This window comes from Falco cherrug, chromosome 3 (assembly GCF_023634085.1).
Source record: "Falco cherrug isolate bFalChe1 chromosome 3, bFalChe1.pri, whole genome shotgun sequence".
In the NCBI taxonomy this organism is placed as follows: domain Eukaryota; kingdom Metazoa; phylum Chordata; class Aves; order Falconiformes; family Falconidae; genus Falco; species Falco cherrug.
In genome coordinates this window covers 114,237,265-114,249,999 of record NC_073699.1, presented here as the reverse complement: position 1 = coordinate 114,249,999, position 12,735 = coordinate 114,237,265, and the positions used below count along the sequence as shown (strand labels likewise).

General features: G+C 41.3%; 1 protein-coding gene across 7 annotated transcripts in view; it reads right to left on the bottom strand.

The window, feature by feature from the left end:
• The window catches only part of RERE (arginine-glutamic acid dipeptide repeats), a 254,406-nt gene that overhangs the window by 195,419 nt on the left and 46,252 nt on the right, over nucleotides 1-12,735 (bottom strand). The window contains exon 1 of one of the 7 annotated variants that reach the window (XM_055705117.1): nucleotides 7,855-8,058. The exons of 5 other annotated variants lie outside the window; for them this stretch is intronic. The gene's annotated coding sequence lies outside the window, so the exon portion shown is untranslated. Of the gene's footprint in view, nucleotides 1-7,042; nucleotides 7,062-7,854; nucleotides 8,059-12,735 lie in introns of those variants that run through there. One more of the 7 variants, XM_055705119.1, reaches the window with a different exon arrangement.

Here is a 12,735-nt window from a genome sequence, read left to right as displayed (position 1 = left end):
AGCACTCAGCCAAGTGCATGGATTCAATAAAAATTTATGCCAAAATATAACTAGATACAGCAGCATTTGTTAAAAGAAGTCAGACTCTAAAGTTCAGAATGTACATCTTCAGCTCCGTTCCAATTTATATTACTTACTCCATGCTTTCAAAATCCACAAAAATTGCTTTGACCAACTACACAGAGTTTGCACATCTTTGAGGGACTAATTGTCTGAAGCTTGCCCTAGAAATACAGACTGACTCTCAAGTACCAGCAGGCAGGAGTGACACAATACAGGAGGTTACCACTTGCACCTGTCCACCCTCATTATCACCCTGCTGGAAGAAAACCACAGCAGTACCTGTAATCAGGGCACACTGCTAAATTCCCGTAAATCACCAACTACCTCACAAGCAGCTAAACTATCCTGCCAGTAGGGCAGGGACTTCTAAAGGATGCACAGGTAAAAAAAACCCATCCCCAGGTAAACTGTTCCTAGTTAAGATGTCACATCAACAGTATTTTAGTCACAAACTGTATCACTCAAAGCCACAAATCTCATTTATGCACAAAGTCAAGTTAGGTTAAAACTTTGGGGTTTACTTTTTTTTTAATCTTAAAAGTTCACATTATTGATATTCACCCTGTACTGGAATATTTGATCATGTGCTACTTGAGTTGGAAATTGAGCATCACAACTGTTTCTTTCCAACCACCACCTTTTCTTACATCAGAGCTGCACAGAAATGCCCTACCAACAGATGAAGTTGCAACAGCCCTGGCTCAGTTGCAACTACTACAACCATTCATGGAGGAATTCTGACCAAACATAGTTCAAATTCCCTTAGCAATGGTGGCATGTACTACTGTAAAGAGAACAGACCCAAGGTGAAATATTATCAAGAACCGAAAAACCTCACAGAAAACCTACACAAACAGATGGCATAATTTGTTTTTTTAAATGCTACTTAGCATTTACAGCTGGAAGTGGCAAATATCTAACATGCCTTGAATATGCAAATTGTAAGATCAACACAAAAGAGGACAATGCAATTTCTTTTAAAGACAGGCAGTCATAACATTGAAACAGACTGCAACCAATTTTCATACACTATTCATAATTACTTTATTACACTGTGAAAGGGTAATCAGTTTCCAAATGATCTAATAACCTTGGGCTGCTCTTAAGTCTTTTATACCATTCTTAACTACAAGCACAGGCTAGGTCTCCAACTTCAAGTTCATTACAATAGTGCAATATTAAACACGCATGTTAGATGTGTTCTTCCTCTCATACTTTTGCACAAAACCAGCATACAAGATTACCTAAGAGCATTCAATTAATAAGCAGTAACTGCTATATATATATTAAAAAAAAAAATCTATTCCCAGCTCTAATCTCAAAGGAATAGCTTTATTATCAGGAAAGGGAAATCTGATTTTTGGCTCCTTTGTTAGATTTCAATAGGAAACGGAGCAGTATGTTTTGACTGCTTGGAAGAGTAAATTCTATAGGGATCTGTTACTATGTCAAACCTTAAAAAAAAAGTTCCCAACTTTAAGTTGGCTTTTTACAAAAATTTAGGCTTGTAATCTACTATCTGCTGAGGCTGCTTCTAGTCATCAGGCACTGACTAAATCCAAGAAACTTCACAACATGAAAAAACATATAACTAAGTTCCAAGGTCCAACTTGTGCTTGGGTTAAAATACCAACTACTGTCTGCTGGGTTTAACAGAAAGGCTGTGAACTTCCCCTCGGCTGAGGAAGTAACATATCGGTCCTGTCCCAGGTAAATGTGTTTATTTTGTAGGCCGATTAGTTAACAGGCTGAAACCTCCACAGTAAAGAACAAACCTAAAGCTACGTCATTTTTAAGTTTTAGAACTTTTTACTGGCATCATTTTACTAGCTAGATGAACAAGTGATTACTGAACTATGGATCAAAAATAGCCAATGAAATGTAAAGCTATCTGCACTTTCTCCAGTTCCCAACAATGATCAAAACAAAGGCCCTGATCTTCCAAAACAAGATTAACACATAAAACCTGACAATAATGTTCAAACTACTAAGTGTTTTTAATTTTAAGCATCTAAACAGAATAACAGCTTATCAGAGCCCAGCTGCTGCTGAAACATTTACTGCCTATTAACAAAAAGTCAACTTTTTTTCAAAAACAAGTAATTTTGATCTCTACAAATAAGCAAATTCAAAGAAAACACTGCCAAAACCAAAGAATTTTTTTATTGCTTATTTCAAGGAAATTCAAACCAGCACGGTGGACAAAATTCATTACCTGTACAAACTGGTATTACAAAGCAGTGATGTTGTCTATAACAAGGTTGGTTAGTTTTAATAAAAGGTTTACCTATCACACAGCTTTTTACAGTCAGTTTATTTAATACCAAAGAAAAAAAAAAACCAAAACACCACCCATTGAAAAATCTTCAAGTATCTAACTAAATAAATGTAGGAACCAATATTAATGCATTCCAGATTTTTTATTTCACACTGAATTGTCATATTATATGAAAATTATATCCATTTTCAGACAAGCCTAATCAAACCAAGTTTGCTTTCAAAATTTGCCATTACTTCAAGAGAAGTGTACAGCTGCATTGTTAACAGTATATTTACAGCCACTATTTCTTCCGTGCTTTTGTTGCTAACATTAGAAAAGCCTAAATTCCAAACCTACCATGATATAAAAAACCCCATGTGGTTATTAAGACAACCTACACATCACAATCAAATACCATTTATTCCAGTAGTAAAATGTTTATCCAGTCACCAAGACCTTTTCTTAGCAAAACTTGACAAAAACATATTTCCTAAAGAAGGACAGCTTGTTTTAATTATTTACATTTTTCAACACTATTTGTTCTCACTTTGTATCCAAAGGTCAGAAATCAAACCACTACCTCAGGCAAACTTTGGAATAAATACTGATTTTGTCCACTCTTCTGGAAAGAATTTCTCTTCTGCTAAGGAAGTTTAAATATATAAAAAAAAAAAACCACAACAGATTTCCCTCCGATCCATTTAAAGATGCTTCATAATACTTTTCATAAGCAGCTAGCTTACAGGAAGTTTTTCATGAGTCCAATTTATTACTTAATTAACAGTTACATGAATATAGGCTTTTGTGTTCCTTAGTAACAGAGAAATTCGTTCTGTGAGGAACACACACCCCAACATGAGGAACAGTGTAACACAGGTCAAGGCTGAACAAGGTCCAGTTGATGTTACTATGATGTAACGATGCCAACCATGATTCCAGTTTCCCTGACACTGCCCTTCTTCCCTAAAATGCCCTTATGAAATCATCTTTTTTTATACATACTAGAAAATACTGGCACATGAATCTACATGTTATCGGCTAGTAAATTACACCAAGGAAAGGCCTGCCCATCTTTCTTTGGGAATCTTCATTTCATTGGATGCTACTATCCATACGATGTGCAGCTCAGCTCTGCATTAATATCAGAAAAATGGAAGAACCTCCCCTTGTACAGCAAAGCCACTCCTGCTTTAGAAATAGGTCTGAGGGGTAGCAAAGTTCAGTGCTCTACACACAAAGATGAAAAACTTTGTTTAAAGATTCATGCAATTGAGCATCAATAGTACGAGATTTACACCAGACTATCAGGTAGCTTTTTATTCTAGGACTACAGTGACTTAAGATACCACTTCTCTTACTTAGATTTAAAACGCAAAATAGAGCTACGCGGTGTTAAGTCATTTACTGATCAGAGTCTGACACTTTAAATACACAAAGTTCAAAAGAAGAAAGTTATTTTAAGGAAGTAGGCGTCTTGGCCAAAACAACACAGCCCACAGAAACTAGTAAAGCTAATATGCAGGTCTGCTGACTGACCCAATCACATCTGTAAACCACCACTTTGGTAAAGCAGTCAGGTCTACTCTGTAGCCTTTATAGAGATGAAAGTGCTGAGTATTTGCATCAAACAGCACAGGCTATATGGAATCTGTGTTTCCTAATGTCTAGAAAACCCTGCTAGTTCTATCCAATTTTCTGAATCTCTTTGCTATGGAGCCAAGTCCCCAACAACTATCATACCCCTAAGAAAGAACTCTCAGATGCAACTTAGCTCCTGAATTGCCTTGGTTTTCTGCTTAGTGCATCCAGCTAAAGCAGAATTAAGAGTTTAACTGAACAGGTCTGGCTGAGAACAGTGGCCGTTCAAAAAAAACAAAGTTTCAGTCATAATTAAATACCTCTGCTTTGGGGACCAGGGTAACTGTGGCCATCAGAGGGGTAAGGCCAACCTGGGGACTGCAACAACTCCGGTCAATACCTTCCAACCCATGCATCTGTCAGGGCCTGGGCTAACGCTGCAAAGAAAGGTCCACAATTTGAAAATCACTCGGCCAGCAGAGCATTTCATGATAATCTCACCACATGATACCTATTTCTGTGCTCTGCCTTCATAATTGTTTTTTCACCAGCAACTGGATCTCAGGTGAAATATCATGTTTTCCATATGTTTCCACAAATTACAGAAATATTCACTGTCAGTATTTTACAAACCCTTTTTACACCTTATTCAACATATACAGCACCAGTATAATCTCTGTATCACTTGAAAGAGTCCCAGAACCAGGAAAGATTAACATAGGCACACTATCCTAACATTCAGAGCCAGCTCTATAAACATGCACATTCATTAAAAAATACAAAGCATCTCTGCCAGAGAGAACCTTCATAAAAATCTATAGCACCCCAATACCAAGATGAAGCAGAAAATTACTGGAACGATGGGGTTTTTTCTGCCAATAAACCTCAACCATATGAAGTACTACCAAATAGTTAATTCAGATCCTCAGTACAGGATTTTCGGACTATAGCCTGGACATTCCAAGCTGTACTTGAAGTCGATGCTGAAGTAACTCCGCTGAGTTTGCAGAGATTGAAGTATTTCTCACCTGCTGAAATGTGGTTTGCTAAACCAAAGTTTCAGTAGTATGAAAGCTATCTCAGGTGCCAAAAAGGAATAGCATTGTTCGTATGCTTTAAAAATGGTTTGGGTTTTTTTCCAGACAGAGAGTGCAGTCACCGTTTCAAGTGCCTTATCTACACGTAGGTCAATCACTATAGCAGGAACTCATTCACAGCACACCAGAAAAAACAAAACAAAAAACACCAAAAAGACCCCACACACAAACAACACTCACCCTGTAAAATTAGGAAGTTAGTGATTCATTCTGGCTACTCTTAACCAAAACAATAGGTAACATAATCCCCCTGCAACCCAAAAAACAAGGAGGTTTAGGATTAGTTTATTATTAAACAGCTTCTTTTCTTTGCCACACACAGAAATCAAAACAAAGCCCTGTCACAGACAAGCTATTAACCACTCACATCAGGAAACAAAAGCCCCATCTTGTCACCTTTACATAAACAGAAGTCAGCAAAAGAGGGGTTGAGACACACACCAAGGGATTCTCTACAACCTGTAGTAAAATTGCAAAGACAGTCGATGCATTCTGACAGAACAGCTGTATACATCATTACATTAATTAAAATTAAAGTCTCGTCTACTTAACATACAAGCAATTCACTGAATCTTAGTGACAAAAGGAGCGAGCCATTTCCTCAAAGCGGCATAATCACACAGAACTTTAACAAGTTGTCTGCTTACACTAAAGGCTACAGCATACGGGAGCCAGAAAAGTATTTAAGAAACAGTCCTAGCTATTTTAAGTAAAACAAAACACTATCAACTATAAAACACACACAAAGGAAGTGGTAGGATAGATTACGTCAGCCCTTGCCTCAATTCATAAATCCTTACGGCAAAACAAGACAAATTCCTAATTGCCTTTCTCTGGAAACATGGTTAAAGGGAATATACGCTTTATGTCTTAAAAATGCGCTACTGAACACCACTCGCTGATGCATCAATTTCAAACTGCCGGGCGGGGGGTGCGGATTGTGTAATCCTAGTCAATTCTATCGCGCAGCCAGATCAAATAACATTTAAAAGAACTGCCTGCCAAACACCCAGCCTGCCAGAGTACAATAAGCACTCAAGTGCTCTGGACTCAAAACACCTTTCGCTGGTCCCAGAGATGTTTATAAAATAGTTTAAATACTACTAAATTACAGGGCTGGGGAAAAAAAAAAAAAAAAAAAGCTTTTCAATGCTGCTCCTACACAATTCTCAACTTGCTGTTAAGCATCTGAAACGTCTGTCTTATGATACTCACTAGCCATAGATTATTCAAAAATGAGATTGCCTATAAGAACAAAATCTGACGGAAACCGTAGAGTTGGTTGCACGTCTGGAACTAATTGCCTGAAGATTAACGGTTTTACACTGAAATATTGCTGGTCTGTAGGGTTTTAAATCCAGTTTACTTTGTACTGAGTTCCCAGAAAAAATACATTGGTGGAGCATCTAAAACTACACTTCATTAGATTTCTACTCTCCACCGCCCTCTACTCCATGCCTAACATAAACGTTAAATTAAAAAAAAAAAAAAAAAAAAATCGCCTTGTCAACTGCCATTTTCATTCCCGCACAATTACAGAAGCCCCATATGGCTGTAAGGAGGGCATCCAGCCACACAATACCCCGTGCCGTGCAAAGCCACATGTACTCAAGAGCAGCTTAAAACCGGTTGCAAAAACAAAGCAGGGCTGATTTCTTCTTAAGGAAACAAAGTGGCCCCGCAGGTCTCCTGTCACTATCTCAAAGCACGATTAAACATCGCTAAAAAAAGAAAAAGTTACCCCACACACTGTACCAATTAGTACTTCAAAGGCATTCCACTTTATCAGACGCAGTGAAAAAGTACTTTCTTTCAGGATAAGGAAAATGCAATCCTTACTTCCTTATCTCATTTGCTAAAAAAAAAAAAAAAAAATAATAAAAAAACCCCACACAAACCACAAACCACAGAATTCAACGCAGCACAACGTTCAGCTTAGCTGTTTATATTTAGAATACAGAGGTAAAGCATTTGTTACAGAAAGAAAACGCTGCGGTCTTACAACATTCTGAACTTCCTAGGCCAATAAAAACTATCGCCTCACCTACTGCGCCGATCCAACTTTTTCCTGAAAAAACTGAAGCAGAAGGGAAAAAGAGAATCAAGTCAAGCTGCTTCTCCCCAGGTGCCTTCTGTGTTATCATTGGCCACGGCGCAATTAGTAAACTTTAAGAGCAACCTTAACAACCTTCCTCTTCCCAACGCTACTTGTAGGCAGAAGGCACCGAAGTTGCCCGGTCGGCCTGGCTCGGAGAGCCGCTCTCCGTGGCACGGCGGAGACCGAGCCCCGGGCTGCTCCCGGCAGCCCCGCGGCGCGGGTCCCCGCTCCGGCCCCGGGGTGCGCCCACCGCCTGCCCGGGCTCCGCCGCTCACGGGCGGACAACCCCTCGGCGGCCCAGCCCCAGCAAACCCGCACCGCGCGGAGGCTGGGGGCCGGCCGCCGTGCCCAGCGGCGCACCCCGCCGCCGAGGAGGAGGCGGGAGCAGGGCAGGGCTAAGAACGGAGGAAGCGGGGGCCGTGGCGACGGGAAAGCGCAGCTGGTGAACAAAAGGAGGCCCCTGCACCTCACCGCCGGGCAGCTGGGCCGGGGTTGCAGAGCATGCGGCGCAGCGAAAGGCGTCGCCCGGGCCCGCCGCGGCCCTCGCCCCCGCCCGGCCACCCCCTCAGCAGCGCGGCCGCCGCCACATGCCGCGGCCGCCGGCCCCCACCCGGCCCCAGGAGGAGGCGGGCCGCGCCACACGGCCCCGGGTGGGGGGGTGTGCGGCGGCGGCGCGGGGGGAAACCCGGCGCGGAACTTCCCCCACCCCCACCCCCTTCCGCCCCGCCGCGCCTCCCCCCTCCCCGGCCCTCACGCACCGGCCCGGTCCAGGCGGCGGGACGCAGGCACGCACACGGAGGCACAGGCACACGGAGACACGCGCTCCTTCCCCCGGCGGCGGCCCGCCTCTGCCTCCGCCCCGCTCAGCCGAGCCGGAACCGGGAGCCCCGTGATTGATGGCAGCTCTTTAATAGCGTGGTCAGCTAGAAAATGCATCTGCAAGCAAGATATGAAGGAGGCAAAGCACCCCCGGGAGCGCTCGGCGGCTCACACCCAGCGCTGCAGCCGGGAACGGCACTGCCGGCAGCCCTCCGCGCCTCTACAAACGCTGATCAAAACACACAGGGGGTGGGGAAAATGCAGATAAAACAGACGGGCGGAGGGAGTGCATCCACACGCGGCATTCGCTCCTAAGATGGGTAAGAAAGAGACGCCCGTCCAGTGTCACGTTAAAAGACGCTTCCACACAAGGATTTTGTTGCAGTGTGTTCAATTAGTAAGCCATTTTGTTTAAAATCCCTTCTACGTCTTCCCTCCCCCCATTAGAAATAAATTAATCTGCTCGGCAAAACATGTTCTTTTAATTGTATTCAATTGGCATTTTTTACAAACGATGAATATTAATCTCTTTCTAGGCATCTTCATGCAAACCTGCAACTTGACTGGATCTCACAATGTCTCACACTGTTCTTTACCACCACAGCCATGACCTTTCAGCTGCTAGTACCGACTTAATTTCAGAGCAAAGCTTTGCTATTTCCTTTGCAGAGTAACATGCAAAACAAATCATCTATGTAATCCATTACCTGAGGGCAACGTATACTTTTCCCCGACAAGCAAACCCATTTCCTAGCCACGTAGTAGTATTTTACCTATAAAAATGAGGGAGTACACCTTCTCAGAGCTGGTTTTACAAAGCCAAGCTAAAAAATAAAAATGTAAATAGTAGTAGTAATCATCATCATCAAGGTTTGTGGACCCAATTAATTACAGCAACACTGTCAAGTACTGTCTGCCAACTAATTCTTTCCAGATGCTGTTCATTACTCATAACTGTATTTTTCCTCTGTTTATCCGTACACATTTCTGCCATGTTTTGTACTACATCACAGAGTCCTTCAGAAGACAAAGATCCAACTTCAAAATGTTTTCTACACTTAGTAGAAATAGCTACCTAAAACCACTAACAAAGCTGAAGTAGCTGATTAATTTTAATGCCATTGCCACATTGCAAGCCTGCTATGATCAATACAAATTGAAGATGGTACACCGCACAAGCTTAGCTCCTGCAATAATCACTGTACAACAGCTTCTGAAACGGAGTGTATCTTCAAAAGAATTGGTTCTGAACTTTGTAACCAAGTAGCCGTGGAGCCGTAGCTCCAAACCTACCAGAGCTGAAATCCAATCCTGAAGTCGGTATAAAGCAACGACACTGCATTTATCCTCACTTCAATTTTCTAATCAAATGTAGCTTGACACGTGGCAAATCATAGAAGGGAACTTACTTCGCCAGTGTGTATTTAAATCGGTGTTTAATTCTAATGACTTCCAAAAGAGCTTTCCAGCACTAAGTTGAATCAGGCCATGTTTATTTATTTGAGAAACAGCCCCTTTGGTGATATTTGCTCAAAACCACCTTATCCCTTTAGGCCAGATGACTCAGCCAACTTGGATCACAAATCTTAAAGTCACTATACATCGGGAAAATGCACTCAAATTAAAAAAATTAATAATGCATCTGTATAATTTTTTTAATCCCATTCGGATCAAAGTTGTTCAAGGAATATGGAGTTGAGCATCCAGCAGCTTGAACACAACAACAGAATAGGAGAGTACGGAGTCTCAGACACTGTCTCACAAATCCAAGGCAAACCAACTTCAGAATTCAGCAATGTGGTAGATGGCAGTGGAATCATCTGAAGTCCCATCTGTTTTCATATAGCATATTGAAGATTCTTGAATGAACTGAACAGCTACAGCATTCAATCACTGACATCAGAAACAACTGAACTTTCACTAATTGGCTTTCCTATGAGATATGGAGATCTGCCCCCATTTCACAGACTAAAATAAAACAAACATGCACAGTGTACAGCCTCAAGCTCAGTTTTGCAACAGGGACTTTTTATCTTGTCTTTTGGAAATTGATTTTAAAAGATTGAAATCTTCTCTTGGTCATGAAATACACCTTTGCTAGTCACAGCATTATAAACTTACAACAATATTTCTTTTAATATCAATGCTAAAATCATGCATGCCTGAAAAAGGGAAGAAAAGTGTCAGTTATACACACACAAAAGCCATCAAGACTTCTTGCACAAAAACTACCTCTACAAGGGTTAGGCAAATATACTGCTAAGAACAAGACCTAGAGCAGGCTTGAGTGGAGATTCACTGAATGATGGCTTTGGAACAATTGCTAACAGACCTCGCGCAACACGTCATGTTTGGTCCAGTGTGCTTTAGTTATCTGGTGTTACACAATGAAGTAATAAAGCTCAATTCCACTGCATGCAAAATCCAGTCCAGTTTTCCTGGCAGCCTTCATTTATCTAAACCACCCTGTCATGTTGAGTACCATTAACAGATAATGAACTGAGACAAGGGATGCAGTTACAAGCAAAGCACTCTCCATGCCACAGGCCTAAGCATGCAGCCAAGGGAGCTGATATTTATTATAAACATTATAATAGAACACCTAGTTGAAGAAACATCAAGGTCATGACAATAAACAACAGAAACTGAAAATCTGAAAAAATAAGGCTTTGACTTGCTGTCAGTAAATTCCTAACATTGCTTAAAGGCAGGTACACATACACCCAGGTACACCATCTCTCCTTACAGCTAAGAAGTGGAAAGCACCCGTTAAGAGTTTTCAGCGCCTTCCATGAATACTGTAACACTTCGTTTACTGTACCTATGCACTTCAGCTCATGAAAGATTGAGCAATAAGAAGTGAGACAGTGTATCTTCAAAGGGCTGTAAAATGTGCTGCTTTCTAGACATACTACTCATAACAAACAAGAATAATTCATAACTTCACACAAGAGTCCTACCGTATTTGAAGAGTATTAAATACAGACATACAAATTTGAAGAATATTAAATGCAGATATACTCCCTCCAAGCCACAAGATCTATTGATCAGCAGCATTCTCCACTTCTGACAGAATTAGCTATCAAGGACACATAAACATTTCACCTGCTAGAAAAACTGCTCCAAAGGAGCCATTTCAGGTCTACCAAATATGTATACACTTCAAACACAAACTAACCATAAACAGGCTTAATGAGATTATACAGATTAAATGGGTAAATGAACTTTTTTTTAAAAAAGAAGACATACAAAACAAAGAGGTCTCAAAAAAACACTTAAAAGCAGCTCACTCTGAAGTCATACAGTTAATACACCCAGTTAACTTTTTAAAATGCAGGCTCAAGTACGCTGACTCGCACAAATGGTACAAAAACCCAACCTTAACCTTAACATAGAGGTATGATTACAACAAGTGTTTTCTACAAGCTAATGTAACACTACTTCCCAGCTTAGGCAAGCAATAAGTGTAACACATTAAACCCCTGCTAAGCTGAACCTATTTTTAAAAGGGGACTTAATAGTGTCTTCAGAGCTCCATAGAAATAAAGCCCTCCCCTTGGATCTGGCATTGGGTAAGGGGCAAGAGGAAAGGAGTAAGCTCATGGAGAACAAGTTAACAGCTTAATATTATTGTCACAGCACTGTTTTTCTTGTGTGTCACTTAATTCCAGACCTCATGAACAGCTTCCCTTTCACTGTCAGTGCATGTATTCCCAGCCAAAACAACAGTGATACCTCCAGTCAAACCAGGAGTCTGAAGCTGAGGCAGCTTAAGCTAAAAATTAGCTAGAGAATTCTGGAGGCCACCGGTCAACTAAAGATTCCTCGGCAAAGCAGAGGAAATGTAGGCTGGGCTACTAGCATGAAAGGTCACCTCTTAACTGCGCAGAACAGCAGAGCTATTTCTTTCCCATTCCCATTCGTTTTTAATTCAACATCAAAGCATCTACCTATTCTAAACACGGAACCTTTGGTCAGGTTAGAGGTGATGTTTTCTTCTTTTACACTGTTTTATTAGCACAAATACAGCTGAGTAACTGACACTCAGCTCTTGACAAGACAGTTACTACTGTCTAAACACAAATTTCTTCAACCTTGCTTGAAGCAGGAAAAGTCTTTTGTCTACACTTGCAGATCTGTGAGCCCATGTGAATACCCAATAGGAAACATGCACTGAGTTTTAAGCAGCTTCTTGCCACAGCTCTAATTCAGCTACAGTTTGCTCCACAAATTATACGAGGGTGCTTTTCCACACTACTAAAATGTATTCCTTAGGAGGAAATTCAGCGAAATGTTATTATTGCTCTAACACAATCAAAAGGCCATTTCATTCTGTAATCAAAGTCTGCCTACGGATACTGCAAACCCTGCACACAGTTAAACGGTCTTGCCCACTTCAGCCCACATTTACATATACAGCAGACAGCAGGTTTTAAAAATCAGCACATGAAGAGTTATTTTAATTTAGTGTATAACTGTTGGATCAACCATTTCCTTGCCTCTCTCAAATCCCCAAATAGAACTTGTACCCTTTTACAGACCATGAACCTTCAGAGCTTTGGCTTCTTTTTGTTGGGTTGGATTTTGCTTGGTTGGGTTTGGTGGCAGTTTTTTTATGGGGTTTGGTTGTTCTTGTTTGGGGTGAGGGTGGGGTCCACATCCGCCTCTCCCCCTGCTCTCTCTGCCCCCCACCCCCCCCAAGCCTCTAGGTACGCAACGTCTAATCTGCTAAACTGAAAGACTAACATTATCACACATCTCACAGTTCAAGAACTATGACTCCTTTTCTGTACTTACACGGTGTTCAGGTTCGTGTTTCA